We start from the raw sequence: 21,046 nt of genomic DNA, 5'->3' as shown, positions 1-21,046 counted from the left end.
GTGAGTGGTCAGAGAGCAGAGACCGGACCCAGTGAGTGGTCAGAAAACAGAGACCGGAGCCCAGTGAGTGTTCAGAGAGCAGAGACCGGACCCAGTGAGTGGTCAGAGAACAGAGACCGGAGCCCAGTGAGTGGTCAGAGAGCAGAGACCGGACACAGTGAGTGGTCAGACAACAGAGAACGGAGCCCAGTGAGTGCTCAGAGAACAGAGACCAGAGCCAAGTGAGTGGTAGGAGAACACAAACCGGAGCCCAGTGCGTGGTCAGAGAGCAGAGACCGGATCCCAGTGTGTGGTCAGAGAGCAGAGACCGGATCCCAGAGCGTGGTCAGAGAACAGAGACCGGAGCCCAGTGTGTGGTCAGAGAGCAGAGACCGGATCCCAGAGCGTGGTCAGAGAACAGAGACCGGAGCCCAGTGTGTGGTCAGAGAACAGAGACCGGAGCCCAGTGAGTGGTCAGAGAACAGAGACCGGAGCCCAGTGAGAGGTCAGAGAGCAGAGACCGGAGCCCAGTGAGTGGTAGGAGAACACAAACTGGAGCCCAGTGAGTGGTCAGAGAGCAGAGCCCAGAATCCAGTGCGTGGCCAGAGACCGGAGCCCAGTGAAGGGTCGAGAGCAGAGACCGGAGCCCAGTGTGTCGTCAGAGAACAGAGACCGGAGCCCAGTGAGTGGTCAGAGAACAGAGACCGGAGCCCCGTGAGTGGTCAGAGAACAGAGACCGGACCCAATGAGTGGTCAGAGACCGGAGCCCAGTGAGTGGTCAGAGAACGGAGCCCAGTGAGTGGTCAGCGAACAGAGATCGGAGCCCAGTGAGTGGTCAGAGAGCAGAGACCGTACCCAATGAGTGGTCAGTGAACAGAGACCGGAGCCCAGTGAGTGGTCAGAGAACTGAGAACGGAGCCCAGTGAGTGGTCAGAGAGCAGAGACCAAAGCCCAGTGAGTGGTCAGAAAACAGAGACTGGAGTCCTGTGAGTGGTCGGACAACAGAGAACGGAGCCCAGAGCGTGGTCAGAGAACAGAGACCGGAGCCCAGTGTGTGGTCAGAGAGCAGAGACCGGATCCCAGAGCGTGGTCAGAGAACAGAGACCGGAGCCCAGTGTGTGGTCAGAGAACAGAGACCGGAGCCCAGTGAGTGGTCAGACAACAGAGACCGGAGCCCAGTGAGTGGTCAGAGAGCAGAGACAGGAGCCCAGTGAGTAGTCGGAGCCCAGAGAGTGGCCAGAGATCAGAGACCGGAGCCCAGTGCGTGGCCAGAGATCAGAGACCGGAGCCCAGTGCGTGGTCAGAGAGCAGAGACCGGAGCCCAGAGAGTGGTCAGAGAACAGAGACCGGAGCCCAGTGTGTGGTCAGAGAACAGAGACCGGAGCCCAGTGAGTGGTCAGAGAATAGAGACCGGAGCCCAGTGAGTAGTCAGGGAATGGAGGCCCGAGCCCAGTGAGAGGTCAGGGAATGGAGGCCGGAGCCCAGTGAGTGGTCAGAGAACAGAGGCCGGAGCCCAGTGAGTGGTCAGAGAGCAGAGGCCGGACCCAGTGAGTGGTCAGAGAGCAGAGACAGGAGCCCAGTGAGTAGTCGGAGAACAGAGAACGGAGCCCAGTGAGTGGTCAGCGAACACAGAACGGAGCCCAGTGAGTGGTCAGCGAACAGAGACCAGAGCCCAGTGAGTGGTCAGAGAACAGAGACCGGAGCCCAGTGAGTGGTCAGCGAACAGAGAACGGAGCCCAGTGAGTGGTCAGCGAACAGAGACCAGAGCCCAGTGAGTGGTCAGAGAACAGAGACCGGAGCCCAGTGAGTGGTCAGAGAGCAGAGACCGGAGCCCAGTGAGTGGTCAGAGAGCAGAGACCGGACCCATTGAGTTGTCAGAGAACAGAGACCGGAGCCCAGTGAGTGGTCAGAGAGCAGAGACCGGACCCAGTGAGTGGTCAGAGAACAGAGACCGGAGCCCAGTGAGTGGTCAGAGAGCAGAGACCGGACACAGTGAGTGGTCAGACAACAGAGAACGGAGCCCAGTGAGTGGTCAGAGAACAGAGACCAGAGCCAAGTGAGTGGTAGGAGAACCCAAACCGGAGCCCAGTGCGTGGTCAGAGAGCAGAGACCGGATCCCAGTGTGTGGTCAGAGAGCAGAGACCGGATCCCAGAGCGTGGTCAGAGAACAGAGACCGGAGCCCAGTGTGTGGTCAGAGAGCAGAGACCGGATCCCAGAGCGTGGTCAGAGAACAGAGACCGGAGCCCCGTGAGTGGTCAGAGAACAGAGCCCAGATTCCAGTGCGTGGCCAGAGACCGGAGCCCAGTGAAGGGTCGAGAGCAGAGACCGGAGCCCAGTGTGTCGTCAGAGAACAGAGACCGGAGCCCAGTGAGTGGTCAGAGAACAGAGACCGGAGCCCCGTGAGTGGTCAGAGAACAGAGACCGGACCCAATGAGTGGTCAGAGACCGGACCCAATGAGTGGTCAGAGATCGGAGCCCAGTGAGTGGTCAGAGAGCAGAGACCGGACCCAATGAGTGGTCAGTGAACAGAGACCGGAGCCCAGTTAGTGGTCAGAGAACTGAGAATGGAGCCCAGTGAGTGGTCAGAGAGCAGAGACCAAAGCCCAGTGAGTGGTCAGAAAACAGAGACTGGAGTCCTGTGAGTGGTCGGACAACAGAGAACGGAGCCCAGTGAGTGGTCAGAGAACAGAGAACGGAGCCCAGTGAGTGGTCAGAGAGCAGAGACCAAAGCCCAGTGAGTGGTCAGAAAACAGAGACTGGAGTCCTGTGAGTGGTCGGACAACAGAGAACGGAGCCCAGTGTGTGGTCAGAGAGCAGAGACCGGATCCCAGAGCGTTGTCAGAGAACAGAGACCGGAGCCCAGTGTGTGGTCAGAGAACAGAGACCGGAGCCCAGTGAGTGGTCAGAGAACAGAGACCGGAGCCCAGTGAGAGGTCAGAGAGCAGAGACCGGAGCCCAGTGAGTGGTAGGAGAACACAAACTGGAGCCCAGTGAGTGGTCAGAGAGCAGAGCCCAGAATCCAGTGCGTGGCCAGAGACCGGAGCCCAGTGAAGGGTCGAGAGCAGAGACCGGAGCCCAGTGTGTCGTCAGAGAACAGAGACCGGACCCAATGAGTGGTCAGAGACCGGAGCCCAGTGAGTGGTCAGAGAATGGAGCCCAGTGAGTGGTCAGCGAACAGAGATCGGAGCCCAGTGAGTGGTCAGAGAGCAGAGACCGGACCCAATGAGTGGTCAGTGAACAGAGACCGGAGCCCAGTGAGTGGTCAGAGAACTGAGAACGGAGCCCAGTGAGTGGTCAGAGAGCAGAGACCAAAGCCCAGTGAGTGGTCAGAAAACAGAGACTGGAGTCCTGTGAGTGGTCGGACAACAGAGAACGGAGCCTAGTGAGTGGTCAAAGGACAGAGACTGGAGCCCAGTGAGTGGTCAGAGAACAGAGACCGGATCCCAGTGAGTGGTCAGAGATCAAAGACCGGAGCCCAGTGAGTGCTCAGAGAGCAGAGACCGGAGCCTAGTGAGTGGTCAGAGAACAGAGACCGGAGCCCAGAGAGTGGCCAGAGATCAGAGACCGGAGCCCAGTGCGTGGCCAGAGATCAGAGACCGGAGCCCAGTGCGTGGTCAGAGAGCAGAGACCGGAGCCCAGAGAGTGGTCAGAGAACAGAGACCGGAGCCCAGTGTGTGGTCAGAGAACAGAGACCGGAGCCCAGTGAGTGGTCAGAGAATAGAGACCGGAGACCAGTGAGTAGTCAGGGAATGGAGGCCCGAGCCCAGTGAGAGGTCAGGGAATGGAGGCCGGAGCCCAGTGAGTGGTCAGAGAACAGAGGCCGGAGCCCAGTGTGTGGTCAGAGAGCAGAGGCCGGACCCAGTGAGTGGTCAGAGAGCAGAGACAGGAGCCCAGTGAGTAGTCGGAGAACAGAGAACGGAGCCCAGTGAGTGGTCAGCGAACAGAGAACGGAGCCCAGTGAGTGGTCAGCGAACAGAGACCAGAGCCCAGTGAGTGGTCAGAGAACAGAGACCGGAGCCCAGTGAGTGGTCAGCGAACAGAGAACGGAGCCCAGTGAGTGGTCAGCGAACAGAGACCAGAGCCCAGTGAGTGGTCAGAGAACAGAGACCGGAGCCCAGTGAGTGGTCAGAGAGCAGAGACCGGAGCCCAGTGAGTGGTCAGAGAGCAGAGACCGGACCCAGTGAGTGGTCAGAGAACAGAGACCGGAGCCCAGTGAGTGGTCAGAGAGCAGAGACCGGACCCAGTGAGTGGTCAGAGAACAGAGACCGGAGCCCAGTGAGTGGTCAGAGAGCAGAGACCCGACACAGTGAGTGGTCAGACAACAGAGAACGGAGCCCAGTGAGTGGTCAGAGAACAGAGACCAGAGCCAAGTGAGTGGTAGGAGAACCCAAACCGGAGCCCAGTGCGTGGTCAGAGAGCAGAGACCGGATCCCAGTGTGTGGTCAGAGAGCAGAGACCGGATCCCAGAGCGTGGTCAGAGAACAGAGACCGGAGCCCAGTGTGTGGTCAGAGAGCAGAGACCGGATCCCAGAGCGTGGTCAGAGAACAGAGACCGGAGCCCAGTGTGTGGTCAGAGAACAGAGACCGGAGCCCAGTGAGTGGTCAGAGAACAGAGACCGGAGCCCAGTGAGAGGTCAGAGAACAGAGACCGGAGCCCAGTGAGAGGTCAGAGAGCAGAGACTGGAGCCCAGTGAGTGGTAGGAGAACACAAACTGGAGCCCAGTGAGTGGTCAGAGAGCAGAGCCCAGATTCCAGTGCGTGGCCAGAGACCGGAGCCCAGTGAAGGGTCGAGAGCAGAGACCGGAGCCCAGTGTGTCGTCAGAGAACAGAGACCGGAGCCCAGTGAGTGGTCAGAGAACAGAGACCGGAGCCCCGTGAGTGGTCAGAGGACAGAGACTGGAGCCCAGTGAGTGGTCAGAGAACAGAGACCGGATCCCAGTGAGTGGTCAGAGATCAAAGACCGGAGCCCAGTGAGTGCTCAGAGAGCAGAGACCGGAGCCTAGTGAGTGGTCAGAGAACAGAGACCGGAGCCCAGAGAGTGGCCAGAGATCAGAGACCGGAGCCCAGTGCGTGGCCAGAGATCAGAGACCGGAGCCCAGTGCGTGGTCAGAGAGCAGAGACCGGAGCCCAGAGAGTGGTCAGAGAACAGAGACCGGAGCCCAGTGTGTGGTCAGAGAACAGAGACCGGAGCCCAGTGAGTGGTCAGAGAATAGAGACCGGAGACCAGTGAGTAGTCAGGGAATGGAGGCCCGAGCCCAGTGAGAGGTCAGGGAATGGAGGCCGGAGCCCAGTGAGTGGTCAGAGAACAGAGGCCGGAGCCCAGTGTGTGGTCAGAGAGCAGAGGCCGGACCCAGTGAGTGGTCAGAGAGCAGAGACAGGAGCCCAGTGAGTAGTCGGAGAACAGAGAACGGAGCCCAGTGAGTGGTCAGCGAACAGAGAACGGAGCCCAGTGAGTGGTCAGCGAACAGAGACCAGAGCCCAGTGAGTGGTCAGAGAACAGAGACCGGAGCCCAGTGAGTGGTCAGCGAACAGAGAACGGAGCCCAGTGAGTGGTCAGCGAACAGAGACCAGAGCCCAGTGAGTGGTCAGAGAACAGAGACCGGAGCCCAGTGAGTGGTCAGAGAGCAGAGACCGGAGCCCAGTGAGTGGTCAGAGAGCAGAGACCGGACCCAGTGAGTGGTCAGAGAACAGAGACCGGAGCCCAGTGAGTGGTCAGAGAGCAGAGACCGGACCCAGTGAGTGGTCAGAGAACAGAGACAAGAGCCCAGTGAGTGGTCAGAGAGCAGAGACCCGACACAGTGAGTGGTCAGACAACAGAGAACGGAGCCCAGTGAGTGGTCAGAGAACAGAGACCAGAGCCAAGTGAGTGGTAGGAGAACCGAAACCGGAGCCCAGTGCGTGGTCAGAGAGCAGAGACCGGATCCCAGTGTGTGGTCAGAGAGCAGAGACCGGATCCCAGAGCGTGGTCAGAGAACAGAGACCGGAGCCCAGTGTGTGGTCAGAGAGCAGAGACCGGATCCCAGAGCGTGGTCAGAGAACAGAGACCGGAGCCCAGTGTGTGGTCAGAGAACAGAGACCGGAGCCCAGTGAGTGGTCAGAGAACAGAGACCGGAGCCCAGTGAGAGGTCAGAGAACAGAGACCGGAGCCCAGTGAGAGGTCAGAGAGCAGAGACTGGAGCCCAGTGAGTGGTAGGAGAACACAAACTGGAGCCCAGTGAGTGGTCAGAGAGCAGAGCCCAGATTCCAGTGCGTGGCCAGAGACCGGAGCCCAGTGAAGGGTCGAGAGCAGAGACCGGAGCCCAGTGTGTCGTCAGAGAACAGAGACCGGAGCCCAGTGAGTGGTCAGAGAACAGAGACCGGAGCCCCGTGAGTGGTCAGAGAACAGAGACCGGACCCAATGAGTGGTCAGAGACCGGAGCCCAGTGAGTGGTCAGAGAACGGAGCCCAGTGAGTAGTCAGCGAACAGAGATCGGAGCCCAGTGAGTGGTCAGAGAGCAGAGACCGGACCCAATGAGTGGTCAGTGAACAGAGACCGGAGCCCAGTTAGTGGTCAGAGAACTGAGAATGGAGCCCAGTGAGTGGTCAGAGAGCAGAGACCAAAGCCCAGTGAGTGGTCAGAAAACAGAGACTGGAGTCCTGTGAGTGGTCGGACAACAGAGAACGGAGCCCAGTGAGTGGTCAGAGAACAGAGAACGGAGCCCAGTGAGTGGTCAGAGAGCAGAGACCAAAGCCCAGTGAGTGGTCAGAAAACAGAGACTGGAGTCCTGTGAGTGGTCGGACAACAGAGAACGGAGCCCAGTGAGTGGTCAGAGAACAGAGAACGGAGCCTAGTGAGTGGTCAGAGGACAGAGACTGGAGCCCAGTGAGTGGTCAGAGAGCAGAGACCGGACCCACTGAGTGGTCAGAGAACAGAGACCGGAGCCCAGTGAGTGGTCAGAGAACAGAGACCGGAGCCCCGTGAGTGGTCAGAGAACAGAGACCGGACCCAATGAGTGGTCAGAGACCGGAGCCCAGTGAGTGGTCAGAGAACGGAGCCCAGTGTGTAGTCAGCGAACAGAGATCGGAGACCAGTGAGTGGTCAGAGAGCAGAGACCGGACCCAATGAGTGGTCAGTGAACAGAGACCGGAGCCCAGTTAGTGGTCAGAGAACTGAGAACGGAGCCCAGTGAGTGGTCAGAGAGCAGAGACCAAAGCCCAGTGAGTGGTCAGAAAACAGAGACTGGAGTCCTGTGAGTGGTCGGACAACAGAGAACGGAGCCCAGTGAGTGGTCAGAGAACAGAGAACGGAGCCCAGTGAGTGGTCAGAGAACAGAGAACGGAGCCTAGTGAGTGGTCAGAGGACAGAGACTGGAGCCCAGTGAGTGGTCAGAGAGCAGAGACCGGACCCACTGAGTGGTCAGAGAACAGAGACCGGAGCCCAGTGAGTGGTCAGAGAGCAGAGACCGGAGCCCAGTGAGTGGTCAGAGAACGGAGCCCAGTGAGTGGTCAGAGAACAGAGACCGGAGCCCAGTGAGTGGTCAGAGAGCAGAGACCGGACCCAATGAGTGGTCAGAGAACAGAGAAGGGAGCCCAGTGAGTGGTCAGAGAACTGAGAACGGCGCCCAGTGAGTGGTCAGAGAGCAGAGACCAGAGCCCAGTCAGTGGTCAGAAAACAGAGACTGGAGTCCTGTGAGTGGTCAGACAACAGAGAACGGAGCCCAGTGAGTGGGCAGAGAACAGAGACCGGAGCCCAGTGAGTGGTCAGAGAACAGAGACCGGAGCCCAGTGAGAGGTCAGAGAGCAGAGACCGGAGCCCAGTGAGTGGTAGGAGAACACAAACTGGAGCCCAGTGAGTGGTCAGAGAGCAGAGCCCAGATTCCAGTGCGTGGCCAGAGACCGGAGCCCAGTGAAGGGTCGAGAGCAGAGACCGGAGCCCAGTGTGTCGTCAGAGAACAGAGACCGGAGCCCAGTGAGTGGTCAGAGAACAGAGACCGGAGCCCCGTGAGTGGTCAGAGAACAGAGACCGGACCCAATGAGTGGTCAGAGACCGGAGCCCAGTGAGTGGTCAGAGAACGGAGCCCAGTGAGTAGTCAGCGAACAGAGATCGGAGCCCAGTGAGTGGTCAGAGAGCAGAGACCGGACCCAATGAGTGGTCAGTGAACAGAGACCGGAGCCCAGTTAGTGGTCAGAGAACTGAGAACGGAGCCCAGTGAGTGGTCAGAGAGCAGAGACCAAAGCCCAGTGAGTGGTCAGAAAACAGAGACTGGAGTCCTGTGAGTGGTCGGACAACAGAGAACGGAGCCCAGTGAGTGGTCAGAGAACAGAGAACGGAGCCTAGTGAGTGGTCAGAGGACAGAGACTGGAGCCCAGTGAGTGGTCAGAGAGCAGAGACCGGACCCACTGAGTGGTCAGAGAACAGAGACCGGAGCCCAGTGAGTGGTCAGAGAGCAGAGACCGGAGCCCAGTGAGTGGTCAGAGAACGGAGCCCAATGAGTGGTCAGAGAACAGAGACCGGAGCCCAGTGAGTGGTCAGAGAGCAGAGACCGGACCCAATGAGTGGTCAGAGAACAGAGAAGGGAGCCCAGTGAGTGGTCAGAAAACTGAGAACGGCGCCCAGTGAGTGGTCAGAGAGCAGAGACCAGAGCCCAGTCAGTGGTCAGAAAACAGAGACTGGAGTCCTGTGAGTGGTCAGACAACAGAGAACGGAGCCCAGTGAGTGGGCAGAGAACAGAGAACGGAGCCCAGTGAGTGGTCAGAGGACAGAGACCGGAGCCCAGTGAGTGGTCAGAGAGCAGAGACCGAACCCAGTGAGTGGTCAGAGAACAGAGATCGGAGCCCAGTGAGTGGTCAGAGAACGGAGCCCAGTGAGTGGTCAGAGATCAGAGACCAGAGCCCAGTGAGTGGTCAGAGAGCAGAGACCGGAGCCCAGTGAGTGGTCAGAGAACTGAGAACGGAGCCCAGTGAGTGGTCAGAGATCAGAGACCAGAGCCCAGTGAGTGGTCAGAAAACAGAGACTGGAGTCCTGTGAGTGGTCAGACAACAGAGATCGGAGCCCAGTGAGTGGTCAGAGAACAGAGAACGGAGCCCAGTGAGTGGTCAGAGGACAGAGACCGGAGCCCAGTGAGTCATCAGAGAGCAGAGACCGGACCCAGTGAGTGGTCAGAGAACAGAGACCGGAGCCCAGTGAGTGGTCAGAGAACAGAGTACGGAGCCCAGTGAGTGGTCAGAGAACAGAGACCAGAGCCCAGTGAGTGGTCAGAAAACAGAGACTGGAGTCCTGTGAGTGGTCAGACAACAGAGAACGGAGCCCAGTGAGTGGTCAGAGACCAGAGCCCCGTGAGTGGTAGGAGAACACAAACCGGAGCCCAGTGAGTGGTCAGAGAGCAGAGCCCAGATTCCAGTGCGTGTCCAGAGACCGGAGCCCAGTGAAGGGTCGAGAGCAGAGACCGGAGCCCAATGTGTGGTCAAAGAGCAGAGACCGGAGCCCAGTGAGTGGTCAGAGAACAGAGACCGGAGCCCAGTGTGTGGTCAGAGAACAGAGAACGGAGCCCAGTGTGTGGTCAGAGAACAGAGACCGGAGCCCAGTGAGAGGTCAGAGAGCAGACACCGGAGCCCAGTGAGTGGTCAGAGAACAGAGACCGGAGCCCAGTGAGTGGTCAGAGAGCAGAGACCGGAGCCCAGTGAATGGTCGAGAGCACAGACGGGATCCCAGTGCGTGGTCAGAGAACAGAGACCGGAGCCCAGTGTGTGGTCAGAGAACAGAGACCGGAGCCCAGTAAGTGGTCAGATAAAAGAGAATGGAGCCCAGTGAGTGGTCAGAGAACAGAGACTAGAGCCCAGTGAGTGGTCAGAAAACAGAGACGGGAGTCCAGTGAGTGGTCAGACAACAGAGAACGGAGCCCAGTGAGTGGTCAGAGAACAGAGACCAGAGCCCAGTGAGTGGTAGGAGAACACAAACCGGAGCCCAGTGAGTGGTCAGAGAGCAGAGCCCAGATTCCAGTGCGTGGCCAGAGACCGGAGCCCAGTGAAGGGTCGAGAGCAGAGACCGGAGCCCAGTTAGTGGTCAGAGAACAGAGAACAGAGCCCAGTGAGTGGTCAGAGAAAAGAACCCGGAGCCCAGTGTGTGGTCAGAGAACAGACACCGGAGCCCAGTGAGTGGTCAGAGAACAGAGACCGGAGCCCAGTGAGTGGTCAGAGAACAGAGACTGGAGCCCAGTGTGTGGTCAGAGAGCAGAGACCGGAGCCCAGTGAGAGGTCAGAGAGCAGAGACTGGAGCCCAGTGAGTGGCCAGAGAACAGAGACTGGAGCCCAGAGAGTGGCCAGAGATAAGAGACCGGAGCCCAGTGCGTGGTCAGAGAGCAGAGACCGGATCCCAGTGCGTGGTCAGAGAACAGAGACCGGAGCCCAGTGAGTAGTCAAGAAATGGAGGCCCGAGCCCAATGAGAGGTCAGGGAATGGAGGCCGGAGGCCAGTGAGTGGTCAGAGAACAGAGACCGGAGCCCAGTGAGTGGTCAGAGAACAGCCACCGGAGCCCAGTGAGTGGTGAGAGAACAGAGACTGGAGCCCAGTGAGTGGTCAGAGAACAGAGACCTGAGCCCAGTGAGTGGTCAGAGAGCAGAGACCGGAGCCCAGTGAGTGGCTGAAGAACAGAGACAGGAGCACACTGAGTGGTGAGAGAACAGAGACCGGAGCCCAGTGAGTGGTGAGAGAACAGACACCGGAGCCCAGTGTGTGGCCGGAGAATACAAACCGGAGCGCAGTGAGTGGTCAGAGAGCAGAGACCGGAGCCCAGTGAGTTGTCAGAGAACAGAGACCGGAGCCCAGTGAGTGGTCAGAGAACAAAGACCGGAGCCCAGTGAGTGGTCAGAGGACAGAGACCGGAGCCCAGTGAGTGGTCAGAGAACAGAGACCGGAGCCCAGTGAGTGGTCAGAGAACAGAGACCGGAGCCCAGTGAGTGGTCAGAGAACAGAGACCGGAGCCCAGTGAGTAGTCAGAGAGCAGAGACCGGACCCAGTGAGTGATCAGAGAACAGAGACCAGAGCCCAGTGAGTGGCAGGAGGACACAAACCGGAGCCCAGTGAGTGGTCAGAGAGCAGAGCCCAGATTCCAGTGCGTGGCCAGAGACCGGAGCACAGTGAGTGGTCAGAGAACAGAGACCAGAGCCCAGTGAGTGGTGAGAGAACAGACACCGGATCCCAGTGAGAGGTCAGAGAACAGAGACCGGAGCCCAGTGAGTGGTGAGAGAACAGACACCGGAGCCCAGTGAGTGGTCAGAGAACAGAGACCGGAGGCCAGTGAGTGGTCAGAGAACAGAGACCAGAGCCCAGTGAGTGGTCAGAGAGCAGAGACCGGAGCCCAGTGAGTGGCTGAAGAACAGAGACCGGAGCACACTGAGTGGTGAGAGAACAAAGACCGGAGCCCAGTGAGTGGTCAGAGGACAGAGAAAGGAGCCCAGTGAGTGGTCAGAGAACAAAGACCGGAGCCCAGTGAGTGGTCAGAGGACAGATACCGGAGCCCAGTGAGTGGTCAGAGAACAAAGACCGGAGCGCAGTGAGTGGTCAGAGAACAGAGACCGGAGCCCAGTGAGTGGTCAGAGAACAGAGACCGCAGACCAGTGAGTGGTCAGAGAACAGAGACCCGAGCCCAGTGAGTGGTCAGAGAACAGAGACCAGAGCCCAGTGAGTGGTCAGAGAGCAGAGACCGGAGCCCAGTGAGTGGCTGAAGAACAGAGACCGGAGCACACTGAGTGGTGAGAGAACAGAGACCGGAGCCCAGTGAGTGGTGAGAGAACAGACACCGGAGCCTAGTGTGTGGCCGGAGAATACAAACCGGAGCGCAGTGAGTGGTCAGAGAGCAGAGACCGGAGCCCAGTGAGTTGTCAGAGAACAGAGACCGGAGCCCAGTGAGTGGTCAGAGAACAAAGACCGGAGCCCAGTGAGTGGTCAGAGGACAGAGACCGGAGCCCAGTGAGTGGTCAGAGAACAGAGACCGGAGCCCAGTGAGTGGTCAGAGAACAGAGACCGGAGCCCAGTGAGTGGTCAGAGAACAGAGACCGGAGCCCAGTGAGTAGTCAGAGAGCAGAGACCGGACCCAGTGAGTGGTCAGAGAACAGAGACCAGAGCCCAGTGAGTGGCAGGAGGACACAAACCGGGGCCCAGTGAGTGGTCAGAGAGCAGAGCCCAGATTCCAGTGCGTGGCCAGAGACCGGAGAACAGTGAGTGGTCAGAGAACAGAGACCGGAGCCCAGTGAGTGGTGAGAGAACAGAGACCGGAGCCCAGTGAGTGGTCAGAGAACAGAGACCAGAGCCCAGTGAGTGGTCAGAGAGCAGAGACCGGAGCCCAGTGAGTGGCTGAAGAACAGAGACCGGAGCACACTGAGTGGTGAGAGAACAAAGACCGGAGCCCAGTGAGTGGTCAGAGGACAGAGACCGGAGCCCAGTGAGTGGTCAGAGAACAAAGACCGGAGCCCAGTGAGTGGTCAGAGGACAGATACCGGAGCCCAGTGAGTGGTCAGAGAACAAAGACCGGAGCGCAGTGAGTGGTCAGAGAGCAGAGACCGGAGCCCAGTGAGTTGTCAGAGAACAGAGACCGGAGCCCAGTAAGTGGTCAGAGAACAGAAACTGGAGCCCAGAGAGTGGCCGGAGATCAGAGACCGGAGCACAGTGAGTGGTCAGAGAGCAGAGACCGGAGCCCAGTGAGTGGTCAGAGAACAGAGACCAGAGCCCTGTGAGTGGTCAGAGAACAGACACCGGAGCCCAGTGAGTGTTCAGAGAACAGAGACCGGAGCCCAGTGAGTGGTCAGAGAACAGAGACCGCAGACCAGTGAGTGGTCAGAGAACAGAGACCGGAGCCCAGTGTGTGGTCAGAGAACAGAGACCGGATCCCACTGTGTGGTCAGAGAACAGAGACCGGAGCCCAGTGAGTGGTCAGAGAGCAGAGACCGGACCCAGTGAGTGGCAGGAGGACACAAACCGGAGCCCAGTGAGTGGTCAGAGAACAGAGACCGGATCCCACTGTGTGGTCAGAGAAAAGAGACCGGATCCCACTGTGTGGTCAGAGAACAGAGACCAGAGCCCAGTGTGTGGTCAAAGAACAGAGACCAGAGCCCAGTGAGTGGTCAGAGAACAGAGACCAGAGTCCAGAGAGTGGCAGGAGGACACAAACCGGAGCCCAGTGAGTGGTCAGAGAGCAGAGCCCAGATTCTAGTGAGTGGCCAGAGACTGGAGCACAGTGAGTGGTCAGAGAACAGAGACCGGAGCCCAGTGAGTGGTGAGAGAACAGACACCGGAGCCCAGTGAGTGGTCAGAGAACAGAGACCGGAGCCCAGTGAGTGGCCGGAGATCAGAGACCGGAGCCCAGTGAGTGGTCAGAGAGCAGAGACCGGAGCCCAGTCAGTGGTCAGAGAACAGACACCGGAGCCCAGTGAGTGTTCAGAGAACAGAGACCGGAGCCCAGTGAGTGGTCGGAGAACAAAGACCGCAGACCAGTGAGTGGTCAGAGAGCAGAGACCGGAGCCCAGTGAGTGGTCAGAGAACAGAGACCAGAGCCCAGTGAGTGGCCGGAGAATACAAACCGGAGCCCAGTGAGTGGTCAGAGAGCAGAGACCGGAGCCCAGTAAGTGGTCAGAGAACAGAGACCGGAGCCCAGAGAGTGGTCAGAGAACAGAGACCGGATCCCACTGTGTGGTCAGAGAACAGAGACCGGAGCCCAGTGTGTGGTCAAAGAACAGAGAACAGAGCCCAGTGAGTGGTCTGAGAGCAGAGACCGGATCCCAGTGTGTGGTCAGAGAACAGAGACCGGATCCCAGTGAGTAGTCAGGGAACAGAAACCGGAGCACAGTGAGTGGTCAGAGAGCAGAGAACGGATCCCAGTGTGTGATCAGAGAACAGAGACCGGATCCCACTGTGTGGTCAGAGAACAGAGACCAGAGCCCAGTGAGTGGTCAGAGAACAGAGACCGGAGCCCAGTGAGTGGTCAGAGAACAGAGACCGGAGCCCAGTGAGTGGTCAGAGAGCAGAGACCGGACCCAGTGAGTGGCAGGAGGACACAAACCGGAGCCCAGTGAGTGGTCAGAGAACAGAGACCTGATCCCACTGTGTGGTCAGAGAACAGAGACCGGATCCCACTGTGTGGTCAGAGAACAGAGACCAGAACCCAGTGTGTGGTCAAAGAACAGAGACCAGAGCCCAGTGAATGGTCAGAGAACAGAGACCGGAGCCCAGTGAGTGGTCAGAGAACAGAGACCAGAGCCCAGTGAGTGGCAGGAGGACACAAACCGGAGCCCAGTGAGTGGTCAGAGAGCAGAGCCCAGATTCCAGTGCGTGGCCAGAGACCGGAGCACAGTCAGTGGTCAGAGAACAGAGACCGGAGCCCAGTGAGTGGTGAGAGAACAGACACCGGAGCCCAGTGAGTGGTCAGAGAACAGAGACCGGAGCCCAGTGAGTGGTCAGAGAGCAGAGACCGGAGCCCAGTGAGTGGCTGAAGAACAGAGACCGGAGCACACTGAGTGGTGAGAGAACAAAGACCGGAGCCCAGTGAGTGGTCAGAGGACAGAGACCGGAGCCCAGTGAGTGGTCAGAGAACAAAGACCGGAGCCCAGTGAGTGGTCAGAGGACAGAGACCGGAGCCCAGTGAGTGGTCAGAGAACAAAGACCGGAGCGCAGTGAGTGGTCAGAGAGCAGAGACCGGAGCCCAGTGAGTTGTCAGAGAACAGAGACCTGAGCCCAGTGAGTGTTCAGAGAATAGAGACCGGAGCCCACTGAGTGGTCAGAGAACAAAGACCGCAGACCAGTGAGTGGTCAGAGAGCAGAGACTGGAGCCCAGTGAGTGGTCAGAGAACAGAGACCAGAGCCTAGTGAGTGGCCGGAGAATACAAACCGGAGCCCAGTGAGTGGTCAGAGAGCAGAGACCGGAGCCCAGTAAGTGGTCAGAGAACAGAGACCGGAGCCCAGAGAGTGGTCAGAGAACAGAGTCCGGATCCCAGTGTGTGGTCAGAGAACAGAGACCGGAGCCCAGTGTGCGGTCAAAGAACAGAGAACAGAGCCCAGTGAGTGGTCTGAGAGCAGAGACCGGATCCCAGTGTGTGGTCAGAGAACAGAGAACGGATCCCAGTGAGTAGTCAGGGAACAGAAACCGGAGCCCAGTGAGTGGCCGAAGAACAGAGACCGGAGCCCAGTGAGTGGTGAGAGAACAGAGACCGGAGCCCAGTGAGTGGTCAGAGAGCAAAGACCGGACCCAGTGAGTGGCAGGAGGACACAAACCGGAGCCCAGTGAGTGGTCAGAGAACAGAGACCGGATCCCACTGTGTGGTCAGAGAACAGAGACCGGATCCCACTGTGTGGTCAGAGAACAGAGACCAGAACCCAGTGTGTGGTCAAAGAACAGAGACCAGAGCCCAGTGAATGGTCAGAGAACAGAGACCGGAGCCCAGTGAGTGGTCAGAGAACAGAGACCAGAGCCCAGTGAGTGGCAGGAGGACACAAACCGGAGCCCAGTGAGTGGTAAGAGAGCAGAGACCGGAGCCCAGTGAGTGGTGAGAGAACAGAAACTGGAGCCCAGTGAGTGGTCAGAGAACAGAGACCGGAGCCCAGTGAGTGGTGAGAGAACAGACACCGGAGCCCAGTGAGTGGTCAGAGAACAGAGACCGGAGCCCAGTGAGTGGTCAGAGAACAGAGACCAGAGCCCAGTGAGAGGTCAGAGAGCAGAGACCGGAGCCCAGTGAGTGGCTGAAGAACAGAGACCGGAGCACACTGAGTGGTGAGAGAACAAAGCCCGGAGCCCAGTGAGTGGTCAGAGGACAGAGACCGGAGCCCAGTGAGTGGTCAGAGAACAAAGACCGGAGCCCAGTGAGTGGTCAGAGGACAGAGACCGGAGCCCAGTGAGTGGTCAGAGAACAAAGACCGGAGCGCAGTGAGTGGTCAGAGAGCAGAGACCGGAGCCCAGTGAGTTGTCAGAGAACAGAGACCGGAGCCCAGTGATTGTTCAGAGAACAGAGACCGGAGCCTAGTGAGTGGTCAGAGAACAAAGACCGCAGTCCAGCGAGTGGTCAGAGAGCAGAGACTGGAGCCCAGTGAGTGGTCAGAGAACAGAGACCAGAGCCCAGTGAGTGGTCAGAGAGCAGAGACCGGAGCACAGTGAGTGGCTGAAGAACAGAGACAGGAGCACACTGAGTCGTGAGAGAACAGACACCGGAGCCCAGTGTGTGGCCGGAGAATACAAACCGGAGCGCAGTGAGTGGTCAGAGAGCAGAGACCGGAGCCCAGTGAGTTGTCAGAGAACAGAGACCGGAGCCCAGTGAGTGGTCAGAGAACAAAGACCGGAGCCCAGTGAGTGGTCAGAGGACAGAGACCGGAGCCCAGTGAGTGGTCAGAGAACAGAGACCGGAGCCCAGTGAGTGGTCAGAGAACAGAGACCGGAGCCCAGTGAGTGGTCAGAGAACAGAGACCGGAGCCCAGTGAGTGGTCAGAGAACAGAGACCGGAGCCCAGTGAGTAGTCAGAGAGCAGAGACCGGACCCAGTGAGTGGTCAGAGAACAGAGACCAGAGCCCAGTGAGTGGCAGGAGGACACAAACCGGAGACCAGTGAGTGGTCAGAGAGCAGAGCCCAGATTCCAGTGCGTGGCCAGAGACCGCAGCACAGTGAGTGGTCAGAGAACAGAGACCAGAGCCCAGTGAGTGGTGAGAGAACAGACACCGGATCCCAGAGAGAGGTCAGAGAACAGAGACCGGAGCCCAGTGAGTGGTGAGAGAACAGACACCGGAGCCCAGTGAGTGGTCAGAGAACAGAGACCGGAGCCCAGTGAGTGGTCAGAGAACAGAGACCAGAGCCCGGTGAGTGGTCAGAGAGCAGAGACCGGAGCCCAGTGAGTGGCTGAAGAACAGAGACCGGAGCACACTGAGTGGTGAGAGAACAAAGACCGGAGCCCAGTGAGTGGTCAGAGGACAGAGACAGGAGCCCAGTGAGTGGTCAGAGAACAAAGACCGGAGCCCAGTGAGTGGTCAGAGGACAGATACCGGAGCCCAGTGAGTGGTCAGAGAACAAAGACCGGAGCGCAGTGAGTGGTCAGAGAACAGAGACCGGAGCCCAGTGAGTGGTCAGAGAACAGAGACCGCAGACCAGTGAGTGGTCAGAGAACAGAGACCGGAGCCCAGTGAGTGGTCAGAGAACAGAGACCAGAGCCCAGTGAGTGGTCAGAGAGCAGAGACCGGAGCCCAGTGAGTGGCTGAAGAACAGAGACCGGAGCACACTGAGTGGTGAGAGAACAGAGACCGGAGCCCAGTGAGTGGTGAGAGAACAGACACCGGAGCCCAGTGAGTGGTCAGAGGACAGATACCGGAGCGCAGTGAGTGGTCAGAGAGCAGATACCGGAGCCCAGTGAGTTGTCAGAGAACAGAGACCGGAGCCCAGTGAGTGGTCAGAGAACAAAGACCGGAGCCCAGTGAGTGGTCAGAGGACAGAGACCGGAGCCCAGTGAGTGGTCAGAGAACAGAGACCGGAGCCCAGTGAGTGGTCAGAGAACAGAGACCGGAGCCCAGTGATTGTTCAGAGAACAGAGACCGGAGCCTAGTGAGTGGTCAGAGAACAAAGACCGCAGACCAGCGAGTGGTCAGAGAGCAGAGACTGGAGCCCAGTGAGTGGTCAGAGAACAGAGACCAGAGCCCAGTGAGTGGTCAGAGAGCAGAGACCGGAGCACAGTGAGTGGCTGAAGAACAGAGACAGGAGCACACTGAGTCGTGAGAGAACAGACACCGGAGCCCAGTGTGTGGCCGGAGAATACAAACCGGAGCGCAGTGAGTGGTCAGAGAGCAGAGACCGGAGCCCAGTGAGTTGTCAGAGAACAGAGACCGGAGCCCAGTGAGTGGTCAGAGAACAAAGACCGGAGCCCAGTGAGTGGTCAGAGGACAGAGACCGGAGCCCAGTGAGTGGTCAGAGAACAGAGACCGGAGCCCAGTGAGTGGTCAGAGAGCAGAGACCGGAGCCCAGTGAGTGGTCAGAGAACAGAGACCGGAGCCCAGTGAGTGGTCAGAGAACAGAGACCGGAGCCCAGTGAGTAGTCAGAGAGCAGAGACCGGACCCAGTGAGTGGTCAGAGAACAGAGACCAGAGCCCAGTGAGTGGCAGGAGGACACAAACCGGAGCCCAGTGAGTGGTCAGAGAGCAGAGCCCAGATTCCAGTGCGTGGCCAGAGACCGCAGCACAGTGAGTGGTCAGAGAACAGAGACCAGAGCCCAGTGAATGGTGAGAGAACAGACACCGGATCCCAGAGAGAGGTCAGAGAACAGAGACCGGAGCCCAGTGAGTGGTGAGAGAACAGACACCGGAGCCCAGTGAGTGGTCAGAGAACAGAGACCGGAGCCCAGTGAGTGGTCAGAGAACAGAGACCAGAGCCCAGTGAGTGGTCAGAGAGCAGAGACCGGAGCCCAGTGAGTGGTCAGAGGACAGAGACCGGAGCCCAGTGAGTGGTCAGAGAACAAAGACCGGAGCGCAGTGAGTGGTCAGAGAGCAGAGACCGGAGCCCAGTGAGTTGTCAGAGAACAGAGACCGGAGCCCAGTGATTGTTCAGAGAACAGAGACCGGAGCCTAGTGAGTGGTCAGAGAACAAAGACCGCAGACCAGCGAGTGGTCAGAGAGCAGAGACTGGAGCCCAGTGAGTGGTCAGAGAACAGAGACCAGAGCCCAGTGAGTGGTCAGAGAGCAGAGACCGGAGCACAGTGAGTGGCTGAAGAACAGAGACAGGAGCACACTGAGTCGTGAGAGAACAGACACCGGAGCCCAGTGTGTGGCCGGAGAATACAAACCGGAGCGCAGTGAGTGGTCAGAGAGCAGAGACCGGAGCCCAGTGAGTTGTCAGAGAACAGAGACCGGAGCCCAGTGAGTGGTCAGAGAACAAAGACCGGAGCCCAGTGAGTGGTCAGAGGACAGAGACCGGAGCCCAGTGAGTAGTCAGAGAACAGAGACCGGAGCCCAGTGAGTGGTCAGAGAACAGAGACCGGAGCCCAGTGAGTGGTCAGAGAACAGAGACCGGAGCCCAGTGAGTGGTCAGAGAACAGAGACCGGAGCCCAGTGAGTAGTCAGAGAGCAGAGACCGGACCCAGTGAGTGGTCAGAGAACAGAGACCAGAGCCCAGTGAGTGGCAGGAGGACACAAACCGGAGACCAGTGAGTGGTCAGAGAGCAGAGCCCAGATTCCAGTGCGTGGCCAGAGACCGCAGCACAGTGAGTGGTCAGAGAACAGAGACCAGAGCCCAGTGAGTGGTGAGAGAACAGACACCGGAGCCCAGTGAGTGGTCAGAGAACAGAGACCGGAGCCCAGTGAGTGGTCAGAGAACAGAGACCAGAGCCCAGTGAGTGGTCAGAGAGCAGAGACCGGAGCCCAGTGAGTGGCTGAAGAACAGAGACCGGAGCACACTGAGTGGTGAGAGAACAAAGACCGGAGCCCAGTGAGTGGTCAGAGGACAGAGACAGGAGCCCAGTGAGTGGTCAGAGAACAAAGACCGGAGCCCAGTGAGTGGTCAGAGGACAGATACCGGAGCCCAGTGAGTGGTCAGAGAACAAAGACCGGAGCGCAGTGAGTGGTCAGAGAACAGAGACCGGAGCCCAGTGAGTGGTCAGAGAACAGAGACCGCAGACCAGTGAGTGGTCAGAGAACAGAGACCGGAGCCCAGTGAGTGGTCAGAGAACAGAGACCAGAGCCCAGTGAGTGGTCAGAGAGCAGAGACCGGAGCCCAGTGAGTGGCTGAAGAACAGAGACCGGAGCACACTGAGTGGTGAGAGAACAGAGACCGGAGCCCAGTGAGTGGTGAGAGAACAGACACCGGAGCCCAGTGTGTGGCCGGAGAATACAAACCGGAGCGCAGTGAGTGGTCAGAGAGCAGATACCGGAGCCCAGTGAGTTGTCAGAGAACAGAGACCGGAGCCCAGTGAGTGGTCAGAGAACAAAGACCGGAGCCCAGTGAGTGGTCAGAGGACAGAGACCGGAGCCCAGTGAGTGGTCAGAGAACAGAGACCGGAGCCCAGTGAGTGGTCAGAGAACAGAGACCGGAGCCCAGTGATTGTTCAGAGAACAGAGACCGGAGCCTAGTGAGTGGTCAGAGAACAAAGACCGCAGACCAGCGAGTGGTCAGAGAGCAGAGACTGGAGCCCAGTGAGTGGTCAGAGAACAGAGACCAGAGCCCAGTGAGTGGTCAGAGAGCAGAGACCGGAGCCCAGTGAGTGGTCAGAGAACAGAGACCAGAGCCCAGTGAGTGGTCAGAGAGCAGAGACCGGAGCCCAGTGAGTGGCTGAAGAACAGAGACCGGAGCACACTGAGTGGTGAGAGAACAAAGACCAGAGCCCAGTGAGTGGTCAGAGGACAGAGACAGGAGCCCAGTGAGTGGTCAGAGAACAAAGACCGGAGCCCAGTGAGTGGTCAGAGGACAGATACCGGAGCCCAGTGAGTGGTCAGAGAACAGAGACCGGAGCCCAGTGAGTGGTCAGAGAACAGAGACCGGAGCCCAGTGAGTAGTCAGAGAGCAGAGACCGGACCCAGTGAGTGGTCAGAGAACAGAGACCAGAGCCCAGTGAGTGGCAGGAGGGCACAAACCGGAGCCCAGTGAGTGGTCAGAGAGCAGAGCCCAGATTCCAGTGCGTGGCCAGAGACCGCAGCACAGTGAGTGGTCAGAGAACAGAGACCAGAGCCCAGTGAGTGGTGAGAGAACAGACACCGGATCCCAGAGAGAGGTCAGAGAACAGAGACCGGAGCCCAGTGAGTGGTGAGAGAACAGACACCGGAGCCCAGTGAGTGGTCAGAGAACAGAGACCGGAGCCCAGTGAGTGGTCAGAGAACAGAGACCAGAGCCCAGTGAGTGGTCAGAGAGCAGAGACCGGAGCCCAGTGAGTGGTCAGAGGACAGAGACCGGAGCCCAGTGAGTGGTCAGAGAACAAAGACCGGAGCGCAGTGAGTGGTCAGAGAGCAGAGACCGGAGCCCAGTGAGTTGTCAGAGAACAGAGACCGGAGCCCAGTGATTGTTCAGAGAACAGAGACCGGAGCCTAGTGAGTGGTCAGAGAACAAAGACCGCAGACCAGCGAGTGGTCAGAGAGCAGAGACTG

Source organism: Hypanus sabinus, chromosome 13 (genome assembly GCF_030144855.1).
Source record: "Hypanus sabinus isolate sHypSab1 chromosome 13, sHypSab1.hap1, whole genome shotgun sequence".
Taxonomy (NCBI): domain Eukaryota; kingdom Metazoa; phylum Chordata; class Chondrichthyes; order Myliobatiformes; family Dasyatidae; genus Hypanus; species Hypanus sabinus.
Note: the sequence above shows the minus strand (reverse complement) of the source record.